Source organism: Pleurodeles waltl, chromosome 9, assembly GCF_031143425.1.
Source record: "Pleurodeles waltl isolate 20211129_DDA chromosome 9, aPleWal1.hap1.20221129, whole genome shotgun sequence".
Taxonomy (NCBI): Eukaryota; Metazoa; Chordata; class Amphibia; order Caudata; family Salamandridae; genus Pleurodeles; species Pleurodeles waltl.
In genome coordinates, this window is record NC_090448.1 from 161,695,157 (window position 1) to 161,710,964 (window position 15,808).

Sequence of the window (15,808 nt, forward strand, 5' to 3'; positions counted from 1 at the left end):
CACAAACAACCATGCCAGGTATGCCGATTTTTACCCCTTTTATCGTCGTAGTAATACTTCAGAATTAAAAGGCACGACTTGTAAATACATCTTCAGGACTGTTATCATGATCAAAGAAATAAAGTTGTGTCACTTCTTCTGTGAGAAGAAACATGAACCTCTTCTGATTTATTTTTTAGCCAGTGGTAAGTGTTCAGTTTCTCTTGTTTTTGCCCTTTCCCCTTTGCCAGTATACAGGCGAGGTCGGGTTCAGGGCAAATATATTTCAGGACTATACAACTCGCAAATTAAGACGCATTGAACTGTGATGGGACACGTGTTTGTAAACTCACCTAAGTGCCAAGATGAGTGAGTCATTTTGTGGCACATTGCTTTTCCCTTTGTTTTAGCTTCATTTTGCTGCCTTGTTTTAGTTCTCGCCTATAGTCCCCCTTGGGGGGTTGGCCTATTTTTTTTGTACAGCACCAATACATGCAGTGGACTTTTGGTCAGCTCACCACTCGTCATTGGATGGTTTCTTGTCTGTCGTGTTTGCTTGCTTCTTTATTTGATGACTGTCTTACCCCTTCCTGCTTTTGTTTCTCTCTGGGAACAAGGTACTTTTCCATCCTTTTTATTGGTTGGACTGTATCCTTCCACTGCTTACATTAGGAGAGATACTTTTTCGCAACAGTGAGCACTTCGCGGTAATGCATGCTATTCTTGCTCCCTCCCATTGCTGCTGTTTTGCTGATGAACTTCTTTAGCGGTGCTAATGAACTAGCTTTCTGTAGTTCATTGCTCATTCGCATAGAAGTTTGTTTTCATAAGGTATTTCATCTTTGCCTCGTTGTCATTAATAGTCATCTGCACTAGCTTTGTAATTTCAGCGTGACAATTTTATTGCCTTCTCCTTTTGTGCAAAAGACCTTTGTTTGCTGAAAGAGTTGCTGTAAATCCATTTATGTGTAATGTTTTCTTACTGCGAACAGCAGTGATGAGCTCTGGAATGTCTCGTCTTCAGTGCCCTTTCTTTTAACTCAGCTGGTCCTGTGCTTTATCAACTCCATATTATATTGGGATTATCTGAGATTGCCTTGCAGCATGCCAAGGCATTTCTCTAGTGGCTCACTACGTGTGACTTGGCTCGTTTCACTTCCTGCTGTGATTACACTGTGGAGGTGTGTTCCTCGCGACTCATAAATTATTTTCTGAAATAGTTGCCACGCCCAATGCTCCAAAAATTGCATGATTTTGTAAATGGTCACTTTTAAATCTCCTATATTTCACTGTTCTTGGGATGGCTTCAGAATTAGAAACGTTTGAGATGCCGTGATGGGAATTTGGTTGCTAAATAACATTAGCAAAGCCAAACGGCATGACCTATTTGCTTTGCCAGTGTTTGTTGAAATATGGTGCATGCAGACAGAGGGATCCAGAAGCCGTGCACCCTTTTCTTACAGTATGTTTTGTTTACATCCCTTCCATATTTTTCTGTCAGTTTCTGCATACTCTTTTCACGTATTCAATACCACTTTGAAAGGTTGAAATCCATTTGGCAATATTTGGCCCAAGATAGTTTTTAGTTTAAAGAAAACTACACATGTACTAAAAGTAGCATCGTTTCTCATGCATATAATGTGGCCTTGGGTTTCAAAGATACTACATGCCGATGCTGGTGTGGGAGCACAACCTTTCCAATGAAATCTGTAATGGATTGACGTTGTGGGGACCTCCCTTCTACCTCAGTCTCTGCTCACATCGTTTGTCAGTTTTTGGATTGCTCACTTTTGTGTCACCCATGATATTATGTCAAATTATAGATTAAGATGTCACTAAGTCTCCCTCCCCTAAAAAAGCGTACCTCTTCATCAAAAAAGTGATGAGACCAACCATAGCCTGGAAAAAGTTAATGCTGCAGTGCCAAGACGATTGCTTGTTTTGCTCACACAAGTCACACACAATCCCCCCCCCTCTTCTTTGATATGAGCTCAGGTGAGCTTATCAGTATAGTTCACGTGTAAGTGTTTTCATTTGGAAATTGACTTGGGATTTCAACATTGACAACAAAGTTACCTTTGGAATTAATCTGTTTTTAAGGATTTCATATCACACAATCCGTGTTAGTATCAAGTTGTATCCAACAGTGGCTCCATGCGGCCTTGCATGCTGGGAAGAAGTTCATAGTGGAGTATTGCAAGTTTGTAAAATTACTTAGAATATCAAATTTTTTCAAGAGTGGAAATAGAGATGCATCTAGGTCTAGCTATAGGTAGTCAGACATTGACAAGCATCAGTCAGTTTCAAATCAGCAAAGTTATAATTCATCCGGGCACAAGGGAAAACCGTGCTGTTGCCCAGATTAAGGGATAACGTGCAGGGCGGACCACCTGAGGGCAAAAGGCAATAAGAATTTGGAAAAAGGTAATCGTTGGCAACAAGGTACTAAGAGGGGCAAAAGATATGTAAAACGATCAAGCATCAGCATGTCAGAAGCTCAATTAAGAGTTTTGTGAAAGGGTTAGGAGAAAAATCTCTAAATCTAAGCTGGGTATCGCAAAGGGGCAAAGCAGAAAGAAAGATGCTCCTCTAAGGGCCTCAGCATGTGGGGGTTCTTAATCAGCAAGGCATCTGTATGGATTCTGAGTGGAATCTGACCAAATTACAACTGGTCAAAGACATATCAAAATACAACAATCTGCTTCACTCCGAGAGACAGTCCATATTACGTTGAATCAGCATCATCCAATAGCAATGAATCATGTGATTCCAAGTTGAAACATTAGCACATCTTTCCAGGTCTGTCATGGGAACATCATCTTCACACAAGTTTGAAACAATTGTATATACTGCCAGTCCACAGTTTACAAGAACATGGTTTTACTTCTCTCAACCTAAAACAATAGAGTTTTACTATCAAAAAGCTAAGCTACTCATGGGAACAAAGTCTAAAAGAAAGTTCACGCTATGAAAATGAATCTGCATTCCCTGCACAGTCATGAAATCCAGGCATAGCAGGCCTCACTTAGGCTAATGCAAGTGAGTTAAAACAATTCACATAATTAACACATTCTAATAAACACTTTAATATGCAGACATATGAATTCAACATTAATAATTCATTAATATTCATGTTAGAAACACTTTGAACAAATTGACTGTTAATACATGTCAATCAGTAGAACACAGAACTGCATTTCTCTATTTTTGTACATGTATTTCTAATCATTAATGATTAGAATGTCAATATTGTTTCAATACACTTAGTCTAAGGTCTAAATGCTAACATATCAATTAACTCAAACATTTTGTTTACCCTCATTACCATGAGGACTTCTAAAATTAGTCTAAACATGCACATCTAAATCACTTCTCAATGCATCTTTCTACAGTCAAACTATTAGTACTTTGGTTAACATAATGCATATATTGTCACATAGAGATGACTTCTGTGACATGAGGGACAGCACTAACATTTTCTTCAAGGCCTAGTTCCTTTATAAGGTATGGAACTCTGAGGTGACTTGTAAAAGTCTTATGTACACCATAAGGTAATACTTGGTTACACCATTACCGTTCCCATAAACCACTTAAAGCCTTCATGTGCAGCTCTTTCATATGAGAGAGCATGTTGACAACATGAAGAACAAAAATAGAAGCCTCAGTGCAAAATTAAACATATAAAAAAACCTGTTAGATTAGTTTTTTGCAAATACATAGAATCAATTCAATACTAGTCAATTAAAAAAAAAGCTGCAGTAGTTCACAATGCATAGAAACATGCAGAAAGATTCTAACTTTTCTGTATTTATCTAAGGAATGCAAAAATGATAATGTTCTTTCTATTAGTCACTTTAAGCTAGAAAAAGAGAGGAACGTTTCATTTTGGTCGCTTTAAGCAGCTGCTCTGTGACCTTACCTACCTTTCACATTGGCTGCTGGCTCTAGCAGCATGCATTGTGATATCGGAACTCAACTACAATAATAGTCAAGTAACCGATTCGAAGGAATTCAGAAACAGACGTGTACAGGGATTGCAGAATCCCATGTTTTATAGAAGAATAACGTTCAATTTAGGAAATCTCCGCTTGTGGTGGAAAGTATGGAAACAAAGCTAAATACTTCCGAGGTGAGGCAGCTATATTTAGTATGGATGCAATATGGTTGCTGAAAAAGCAACATTGTGTCAGCTATTGCAGTATACTTTATAGTAATTTGTACGATTTTACAACACATTCAAAGCACTTAATACATCAGTTCTGTCCTAAACTTGAATTGTCATACACTCATTTCAATGCAGTGCACAGTAGCCAAATTATGAGATATTTGAAAGTAGGCTGCAAAAGTCACACAATATTCTGCTCCCATTTCACAGTGGCTTTAGGAAAAAGTAAATTTATGGAGAACAATTCATTCTCTGGCTCTGTGATTTCTGAGGTAGTCAGTGTGTGTTGGTGGTCACTTAGCAGTGAATATTTGGGATTAACTATCCCAGGGATTGGTTCATTCTGGATGCAATATTCCAGCCAGGGTGTTCTATGGTTGGTTAATGTACATTTACTGCACCTCACACAAATGATATCATCTAATTGGGAAACAGAAACCCCTTTCAAGCAGGCCACCTAGTCCCTGATGTACTGATGAGGCAAGGTCGCTGTATCAGCCCAGAATTTCCACTCATAAAATCACTTGTGACCACTAGCTGTCACAAAGATGTCCCTGAAGTCTTGTATGATTGCAACACATGACCGTTGAATTTACATCTCAAAAGTACACTTAATCATCGCACGTTATATTCTTTATCTCCTAGATGCATTATATACAAAGGCAATCTTTTTTTAAATTTGCTTTTTCACAGCAGCAGGACTTTTTAAATGTTTGTCCCCGAGAGGCTGATCAAGGTTTGTTGGCCTCCAATTCTCCTGCTGTTCCCTTATTTCTCCTTATCCCACTGAGGAATGCATATTAAGGGGTGTTGGTATAGGTCCCTAAAAGCGGTTCCTGCACTGGAACAGAATGTGAATAGCACCCACTGTGACCGGTCTTGGGTCTCTCTCATTAACAATAAGCATTCTACTGGGGTAAGCAGTACTCCTGATAATGCAGAAGCAAACAATGGCAGTGGTAAAACTAAAGACCGTTTCCTGTTGATGTCAGAAACAAAATTAATAAAAGTAACTTGTCTAATTCTGGACGGACATATAGAATACATAGCTACGCCTCGAAACCACTGTGCATACACAAACTAGAGAGATTGCTACTTGTGAGGAGGAGGTAATACAGCTTTACGCATTGCAAATAGTTTTTTGGACCATTTTAAAATGTGTCCTGCATGCCTACTGCAAGCCTGTGTCTATTCCCAGATATTCTTTTTAATCTGCACTGGTTATATTGTTTCCACATCACTGGTGGGCTCTCATTCAGTCTTTCAACATTACTTCAGCATATTTCTTGGTAGTTGCACATTTCCTCCTGTCCAAGTTTCTCCCCTTATGATCATAGCCTTTTATGGAATGTGGGGCTGTCAGTCTTGTTTCTTGGATGATGCTATGCTGCATAGCAGGAGTTCTAAACCCCTTATAAATAAAAGTACACAATTCATTTTAAGCTGTTATTGGCACTTTCTACTACATGAATAAGCTGATATGCTTGGGATTTGTAAACCACAGTTTGTTTCTCAGTACTGGGTTGCAAGTTTATTTTGTTTACAACAGTTCCTGAGAAGACTTTGAGAGACCTGATTTATAGCCCCCTGGGAGAAAACACAACATATATTTTGTGCAGTTACCGGACTGCTTTGGCAGAGCACTCGGAGGTGAGCGGGGTCACTAATATTCTGGGATTTATTGTAAAAAGAAAAGTTACGATCCGGGTCTGCTCATTTGAAATAAGACCTTTCACAATTTACGGTAGTGTGAACGAATGGATACACTGCAGCAAAGGTTATTGCTAAATGACTTTAAGAATAACAGTGTGCAAATCGAAAGTGTGAAATGAAGTAACCTAGTACTCGGAAATGATTCCGGCATGAGGCAATTTGTTCTTATTAAAAAAAAGTGACCAGTTGAGAAATACAAGAAAAAGGTAAATAAGTTAACTCACGGTGAGGAAGGTAAAAACATTTATAACTAGCTCTGAGTCGAGTAGCAAAGTGAAGGCATTGCAAAACGGAAAGCATGTGGAGCGGCAGGAGGGCAAAGTTAACTGTGCAGTGGAGTAGATGGGATATGGAACTGGCTCTGGCACATAAACGGTGACAAGCTGTATCTCAATGCGGCAAGTGAGAGAAATTCAAAAGACTTTGAAGAGCAACACTGCCCAGCCCTAGATGCTTCCTGCCTCAGCGAGCTTCCACTGCATACACCCGGAAAACCCCTGTGATCCTTAAAACCAGGTTGGGACTGCCAGTTGGAATTGGTCCAGCTTGTTGTAAAAACATGGGAGCAGGAGCCACGGACTGCATTGATTGACACTGATCGGAGAAGTTGGACTCCAAGCCCGGGTTGGGACTACATCCCCCAGGTTCCTCCTTTACCACTGGTGCCTCATATTGCAGCACACTTCACGCCGCGTGGGATGCTCATCGGAGAAGTTGGATTCCAAGCCCAGGGTGGGACTACATCCTCCAGGCTCCTCCTTTTACCACTGTGGCCTCATATTGCAGTGCACCTCACGCAGCACAGGACGTGCACGGGTGTGCGCCTGGGCCAAGACGGGCCCATCATCTCCTGGAAGAGGCTGGGCTAGATGAACCCCTGTGGAAAACTGCAAATTGTAGGTATCATCGGGGCTCTCCTATTCATACTTCTGCACAGCCTTGTGCTATCAATGAAGGGTCTAGGAGTCAGGGCATCCAGCCACTTCCTGATGGGATGGCTAATTCTCCCATTCCTCTTGCTCATCCCACACAAGCTCAGACCATAACTAAATCCCAGCAGTATCAGAGGTTGGGTTGGGGATATAAAGGCTGTACAATATATATGATTGATGTACCTAAGTTATTGCCAGGTGCCTTTGAGGATGAAGAGTCCTTGACCAACAAAACCATTCATTGGCTATGAACCCGACGCAAATGTCTTTCAGTTATTCGCTCTGATATTTCTATGGTGGAAAGGCATTGCGCTGCAGGTTCAAGTTATGACTACATTTCTGTCTGTTTCTCCAACAGGGCCTTGGTGGAGGAACTAATAGATTTTGAAGCACGTACACATTATCTAAAACCTCTGGAAGGGACTGGTATTACTCTTGCTATTCAGCCCCCTGACTCTGGTTTTAAGAAGAATTCCACTTCTACTTGCCAACCACAAGTAGATTTTAAATCCCTGTCTATACCCATAGTGACCGGGTGACTAAATATTACTCAAGAAGCGTCTCTCCGGCTACTTTATGGGATTCCACACCCTGAGGGTAATGTTATCCCCTCTGTTGATTCTGAGTCGACTAAAACTAAGTTATTGTTAATGTCATGGAACTTAGCAGGATTGGGTAAGAAATTGGGAGACACAGAGTGGACCAATATCAGTAGTCAGGATGTTTGCTTATTTCAAGAAACTTGGGCTGAGGAACAGATTTATATTCAAGGGTTTACTTCGTTTTGCATTCCCGCTCAACCACCAGAAAAGGGTTTAAGTTGTGCTAAAGGAGGATTATTGTTACTATTAAATAAGAAGCTATAATGTGACTACTCGCTACTAAAAATAGATTCAGTGGATTTAATGGGAGTCCAACTTACATTTCACCAGGACTTAAAGATTATTATAATTAATGTTTATACCCGTTCAGTAACTCGGGGCTCAGAGTCCCAGACATTAAGTCAATTGGCTGAATTTATGGATTCCATACATCCATCGACCATGGTACTAATAGGAGGCAACTTGAATTGCACTTTTGACCCATCTATTTTGAACAGCGGGTTAACTGATGAAGATGAACTGTGGGGAATTCCGCAACTAACGAAAACTAGTTTATGTATCCGATCCCGTGTGGCCTCCCAGTTGGCCACACTATGCTTAAAATATGGACTTAGGGCCTGTAATGGACGTACGTCCTCAGATTTGGACATGCTGCTGACATTTAAGAGAGGCACTTCTTCTAGTGTCATTGATTATTTTTTTAGTGGATGTTAGATTGTGGCATATGTTAAAAGATATGAAGGTGGATGCTCATTCTGAGAGCGACCACAATCCCTTACTCCTCACCTTGAGTGGAGATGAATTTAGGAGGTCCGCACATGTTCAATCTACAGTGGTCCCTACTCCCTTGTTGAGAAACAATCACAGTATAGTCTGTTGGCCGAAGGTAATGTCTAATCCTTTTTTTGTTATCTGGGATCTACAAAGCTTTTATTGATGAGATAATGGATTATGAAGATTACGAAGCAAGTAGTATCCCTATTCTTAATATTCATGAGTTACTCTGCAGCTTGTTTAAAAGTATCTTCTACAAAAATATTTCCCCTAAATCTTTATCTTCAAATACGATAGTTACTAATACATGGTTTAATATGGACTGTGCAAAGGGTATGCTGGCGCTAAAAGCTGCAATTATGGATGGCTCATTGGGCGGAAGTTGCATCTACTAGATGCACATATAAAAAAGTAATAATGCAGACAAAAAGATATGGGAAGATGCTGCTTGGCAGGATCTGCTCGTTGCAGTTGAATAAAAAAACAATAGGTTATTCTGGGAACTAGTAACCAAAAGGCAAAGAGGGAATAGGAGCATTTTTAGGAATCATATACAACCTGAGATTTGGGAGACTCATTTCTCCCAAATCTATGCTGCTCCCCCTGATTCTCGAAATAGCAGCGTTTGCGATCCTGCTCTCTGACCCGCAACTATTTATAGTGACAGTTTTCATCAATTTGGTCAGGACACCCTAACACGTGTGGATACTATCCACTTTTCTTCGGAGGAGACTTTAAATGCAATTAAAATTTTAAAATCAGGCAAGGCTCCAGGACCAGATAAGATCCCTGGAGATTTATATAAATCGGAACTGACGATTTGGTACTTGTATATAAATCTGCTTTCGAAAAAAATCGCTGCACGGGGTGCAATTCCGGGTACTTGGAAAGGTGCGGAAATCATTCCAATATACAAAAAAGGGAATGCTAATTTGCCTGTTAACTATCAGTCTAATTGGTAATTTACAAACAACTTTTGCTAAACAACTTTTGGATGTACTGATGAAATAGGTATATGACAACTAGGTTCTTTCTCACTTGCGGGCGGGTTTCCGCCCGAAAATCAGTACAATAGACCAGGTATTTAGATTGGTGCTTCTGTATTGGAAATATGTAGTCCTCGCCAAACAACCCTTAAATTTTGTGTTTGTGGATTTACGATCAGCTTTTGATCTGGTCCAGAGGAAGAAGTTATGGGAAGTACTATTTAGGTTAAAAATCCCATATAATATAGTAGATCTCCTGAGGTGGCTACATGAGAACACTTACGCACAGGTGAGGTGGGGTGTTCAAGGTGAATTGACAGATAAAATCCCCACCCATAGGGGTGTACGCCAAGGCTGTGTCTTGGCCACATTATTGTTCACTCTCTATCAATGAGGTAGTTCCTTTATTGCACTCTTGCCAGAATGATGCCCCAACACTGAACTCCCAAAAGATACCCATTTTACTTTTTGCTGACGATTCCCTCCTCATTTCTAAGACCCCGATGGGACTCCAAATCCTTGTTGATCAATTAAAATTTTTCTGTCCGGATTATGGTCTGGAGTTGAATGTCGACAAAACCACGTTAATTGTGTTTGATCTAGGATCTCGTGGCAGATGTACCATTAGCCTAGATGGGTCTACATTGACCCGGGTTAACTCTATTGATTACTTAGGTGTGAGGATTTTAAGTAATATGCTCTGGAAGGAACAGATTGGGAAGAGTGCAGGGCTTCTCCAGAAAGAGCAGCTGCTATTCTGCGCTTTTATAAAAGTTCTGTATTTAAAGCTGTCTCTCCTGCTATTAAAATCTATCTGGCTAAAGACCAGGGAGCTGCTGCATATGGTGCTGAAATATGGGGATTTTCTGATTGCGGAAAATTAGCCGTAGGAGAAAACAATTTTGCTAGGGCTTTAAGTGCTTGTCCGAGGAGTACTCTGTTAAAACCATTGTTTCTGGATCTGGGGTTTAAACGTGTAATGGATTTGATTATCCTAAGACTGTTATTATATTGGGTGAGGATTTGGACGGTTCCCGAACTTGCCATATACAGAGAGTCTTTTAGTTACCTCCTGACGAGACCTAATGCGACTACCATTCCATGGGTTAAACATGTCTAAATGGGTTCACATTTTAGGACTGACATGCTTTTGGGAAAATCCTCAAGGTCTGGAAAAATCACACAGCTCCATTTTGAAAACAACTTATTGGTCCTATGTAAGAACTGAGCTAACTCATAGTAATTTTGATGGTTTTTTGACTACTTCTTTCATGGATTTTAAGCTGATTCCCCATTTGGAACCATACCTGGATTTTATACTTGATCTGCAGGGGAAGGCGTTGTATGCACGTTTCCGTTTTGGGAACCTTCCATTGTTCTCTCTGACTAGCAAATGGGGACCTGCTCCCATGTCTCATCTGTGCACTGCATGTCTCGGTAGCACAGAAACTGAGGAGCACTTCTTGTTTTTGTTGTCCTGCTTATTTTACTCACGAACAAAATGGATTTGCACTATTTGTCGTGCCTTGGGTGTGACTCATTACTGGATAGCAATGAGGATTTTAAGGAGTGACACATCCAAACCTCCGATTGTCGCAGTTAGCAAGTTCCTTGTGGCTGCGTGGCTTATATGTAGCAGTTTTCTAAATAGCAGCTCCTCATGAAGTATTTTCATGTGTACAGTATCTTAGAAATTTTACCTATATGATTATATTTTAAATTTTGTAATTTTATATTCTCATTTTATCCTGTTTTCTTAATTCATTTTTGATTGTATTTGATGCATTGATGGTCATGTAACCGATTAAAGCTTGTGTGATGATGATGATATCCCCCTGGTGAGCACAAAAGTAAATTCTGCAAGGCTAATTTTGCCTAATTCAGGAGTTCACTCCATTGTGTTTGTGAACTCTAACTATGTGGTCAGTACAGGTCAATGATATTGTATTAATGACCTCATGTTGATAGTGTAACGTATTAGGACTAAGAGTCCCTGTTTGTTATGCGAAGGACTCATATCTCTATAGCATAGAAGTAACAGTCTTGAAAAATTATTTGGAACAAACAAAGCTATCTGGTTCGTTTAATTCCACTTAGCTGTGAAGCTATCTTCTTTTCGAGACTGTTCCTCTGGGCACAATAGATGCTACCCAGAATCCACTAGCAATTAATTGCCCACGGTTTTACATCCACAGGTCCTGCCTACTCATGATATACCTGTGTGGCTCAAAAAAGGGCTAGATTTGTGCGGTTGACCGAACCATGGGCAATTCTTAGCCTCTCTGGGGTATTCTCCCTCCATACGATTATACTAACCATTCAAGGCATCTTAACAGCCGAATGGGGACTCAAGGGGGTTTTCTGATGTTGATTCAGTTGCCCTCTGTATGTTATTGTCCCTTCAGCAGTTTCTGCTCAGTTCAAAACAGCAAAAGAACAGGGTTGCTTGTTTGCATTTCTAGTCAGCCTTGCCTGTTTTTCCTGTCCGTTACTGGATCTGGAATCTGTTTTGGGTTTGTTTTTGATGACTGTTGTGGAGAAATGTCAGAAAAGGATTTGCTGTCCGAGATTGGATTTTTTTTCATACCTTAGTATGCAATACATCTAGTCAACCTTCTCCACCAAAGAACTTCATGAACTCAGGTGCTCCATAAAGGGACAACCTGGGATCTTCAGGAAAGCATTCTCAAATTATTTCAAAGATCTGTTGGAAACCAACTCGATCAACTGTTGTAGCAAGTATGCAGTAAACATTTGGATGAAGTATCCTTGGACCCAACAACCTGCTGTTCAGGAAGAGAAGTAATCAATCCTCAGGCTTCAGCATCATTCAAAAACGTTAGTTTGTTCTGTGTGAGTGTTTCCACCATAGTGGATCAATATTTGTTTTCCTGTCTATTGCATTCAAAGGCCTACCCTGTTGCAGCCTTAAGAAGTAGAAGGTGATTCAAAAGCTCATAGGCTTCTCTCAAACAGACCATGTGGGACAGTTAGGCAATTGAAAGATGACTGTCGTCATTTTATCTTGACACGGGCAAAGTAGGTAGAAGTATGGCCATTGCTACAATCACAACAGGGAATATTAAAAAAAGAAAATAATGTAGAACAGCTGCCTTCTTTTTCTACAAAAAGGAATTATACTTGCCCTTTGCTGAAAAGGTTTTTCTAATCTTGCTCTATGTACAGTGGTCTCTATCAGCACAATCATTATGCTTGACTTCTTCTTAAGCTTCGCTTGGGGGTTGATAGCCTTTACAGACAGAGACTGGTTTGTCTCTGCCTCATACTGACCACAATTGGCAGACTCTTATCTGATGGACCCAATGCTGTTAAAGCATCAGCAGCCTTCTTTTCCTTTTAACATATGACTGGTCTGAGTTTCATTTATGTTTTCTATTGCTATGTTTTAATGTCTCCCTGCAACAACTTCACTGGTAACTTTGAAGTGAGGATGCAGGATCTTATCAATTGAACCACTTCCTTTTCTCAGTAACTACATATACACTCACAGTATAGTGGTTCTACTTCGCAGCCCTCTTGTCTGAAGAAACCGCTCATGCAAATTCTCCATCAATTTAGCCTGATGGGTCAGAGGAACTCTTTGGATCACTGCTGCTTTTACACCAGCTTAAAAAAACTATTCATGAAGGTTTACAGGAGGTGAATCTTTTGAAGTCATGCCTTCATTCTTTTCTTAGAAATGCAAGAATGAGGAAATGGACGCATGCTCTAGATCTTTCTAGGCCAAAATGACCTGGAACACTTATTTGGTAAAACTTTGTGGTCATCCATGCTCTAATGAAGGCATGCATATCAAAAATATCAAAACCTACAGTCCCCAGTAACTGAGAAAGAAAGCGATCACAATCCACAAAATAATCACGATTTGGAGCTAGGTGCCTATCTAGAAAGAAACAAACCTCCTCAATGGGGAACTTTGTTTCGAAAATCTTAAACAATTAAAATTGAGTTTATGCTCGCAGCCCAAGCAGAGGATGCTGCAGGGAAACTGGAAAATGTGGCTAATGATCCACTAAGGGAAGTTGCCATATGGGAGTCATTCATTGAAAGCCTCGTAAAGCAATCCTCCAAGAGGGGCAGGGCAAGGGGGGGCAAACCTGGGGCACAAAAAGGTCATACTCATGCCGCAGGCAATATGAATGAGGGAAGTGGGAGTAAATAGGCTTCTGAGACAATTACAGAAACATCCGACCGATGAATCAATTTAAAAACAACACTACGGCAAGAAAGGCAACTGCTAAAGAGGGACATATGTTTTATTATTTTTTTTTAAACAAGCCAAACAGGAGACATTATGTGCAAACCTACACTATGCATCAACATTGGCAAATTCAAGCCTGTTCTGGAGCCTGATTAATAACATTGAGAAAGGTCCCAGAGTTGCGAACAATGCAAACATCACGGAGGAGGCATGGGTGGGATACTTGAAATCCCACTTTAAAGAAACCTCCTCGACAGATACCAGCATAACCCAATGGGAAATAATTGAGGATAATAGGGACCCTGAGGAGTCCATCGCATTCAGTCCTCTTGAAATAACTAAGATAATAGAAAAAACGCACCAAGACTGTGCCCCTGGTCCCAATGGCCTCCCACAGGCCCTATTTAAACAGTGTGCATCAAAATGGGTGGCCTTCTTCGCAACAATGTTCAATCTTATTCTAATAACAGGGTCTGCTCCAGACAGTTGGAATAGCTCGATAATTCACCCCATTTACAAGGGAGGGAAGGCCTCCTTACTTTCCAACTACCGACTAATCTCCCTTTTAGATGCGGACATAAAATATTTTTCTATAGGAATCTTGCAGCATTTAGAACGGTGGGCCATGGACAAAGGGAGGCTCCCTATCAACCAAACCGGTTTTTACAAAAAAACAGGGTACGTTAACTAGCTTGAAGCCTGGTAATGAATAGAGCAAGGGCCACAGGTACACCCTTCTATATGTGCTTTGTGGATTTTACGGCTGCATTTGATTGTGTCCCTAGAGATAAATTATGGACAAAACTACAGCAGTGGGGGCTGCCGGTGAATGTAATAAATGCTATTATCATGCTCTACTCTAATACATGGGTTAAAATCAAACTGGGAAATGTCTATTTTCTATCCAGGCCTATCAAAACCACTGTCAGCCTGAAACAGGGTTGTGTACAAGCGGCGCTTCTCTTCAATCTGTATATATCAGACCTATCCACAGCACTAGATGAGCAGTCAGCCCATCCACCAAGTTTAGGGGGGTCGCCACGTGTCCAACCTACTTTATGCAGCTCAGCAACTCCAGGGTAGGGTAGGTTTACAGAAACTTTTGAACTACCTAGGAGAATATGCGCTAGCCAACGATTTAGAAATCAACTATGGGAAATCTAAAATAATCCCCTTCAACTGTAAACTGACCTTACGCCGTAAGTGGTTCTTAAATGGTCAGCATATCGAAGAGGTAGTAGCATACACATATCTAGGGGTCAGGATTGACTCTAAGGGCACATTTGCAGCTCACAAAGAAGCAATAACGGAGAGGGCACAAGCTTTAAACCGGGCATTCAGTAACTTGGCAAAATCCATTCTTCGTCAGCCCCTAAAACTGAAGAACATGATCATGAGAACGAAATTACTGCCAATCCTTGCATAGGTGACAGAAATAATGAGGGGGCAGAGGTAGCTATGCTGGATAAGCTATTAGTGAAATCCTATAAACAAGTCTTCCAGCTACCTAGATCGGCCTTCCTGGCCCAAGTCAGACTAGAGTTTTCCTTAACAAAGCAATCGTTGGTAAGGTCGGCAGCTTGCATTAATGGCTGCTAAAAACTTTATTTAGCTCCCCTGGGGACTTTAACAAACCTAGTCTGGCATGAAATTAATCTTGAGAGAGGTAACAACAATTTCAAGGATTACTGGGGGTAAAAAAAAAAAAGCATTGCCCAGTTTAAACTGGGTGATTTGTGGGGCAGCACATTACCAGCGTTAGCCTTCAGAAAAGGAGCCAACAAATCTGCTAATATTTTAAGCCGGCTAGAAGACATGGAGGTTCTATCAAACCGATCTCATAGATGGCTAGTCTTAAAATCATATGTGCGGGATATGGAACCTCGTATCCTATCTGCCACACTCGCACAAAAAACTAAGTTGGCCCTCCTATGGATGAGGTTGGGAGAATTACCAACTCTGGATTTCCTTCCGAAATGGAAATGAGGCAGGATGGCAATCACAGGTTTGTAGATTGTCATCAGACAAGGGAGACCCTAATCCATGTGGTTTGCATTTGCCCAGTTTTGGGACGCCAGAGAAGGGAACTGCTGAGTAATGAATGTAACATCCTAGGAGTCCAGTCCTGTAGGTCGGCTGTCATAACAGCCCTTGACCCAAGTAATGAAATGTTGAACACAAGATTAATTCAGTTCCTGAGAACCTTCACAGCCCTCGCAGCCCCAGCAAATTCATTTAGCACCCCCTAAGTAAAAAAGTTAATTGTCTAGTCCCATAATACCAGAATTAATCCCATAGACATCCGTTATCAGTGATGTAGGGGCCTTGTCTACCTCGAATGCATCCTTTAGATAACAGGCCGCCTTGCCTAGTGTTAGTTTTGTTCATCTCGTCCGCCTTCTTGAAAATATAGGTTTTTAGGTCCTAATATTGCA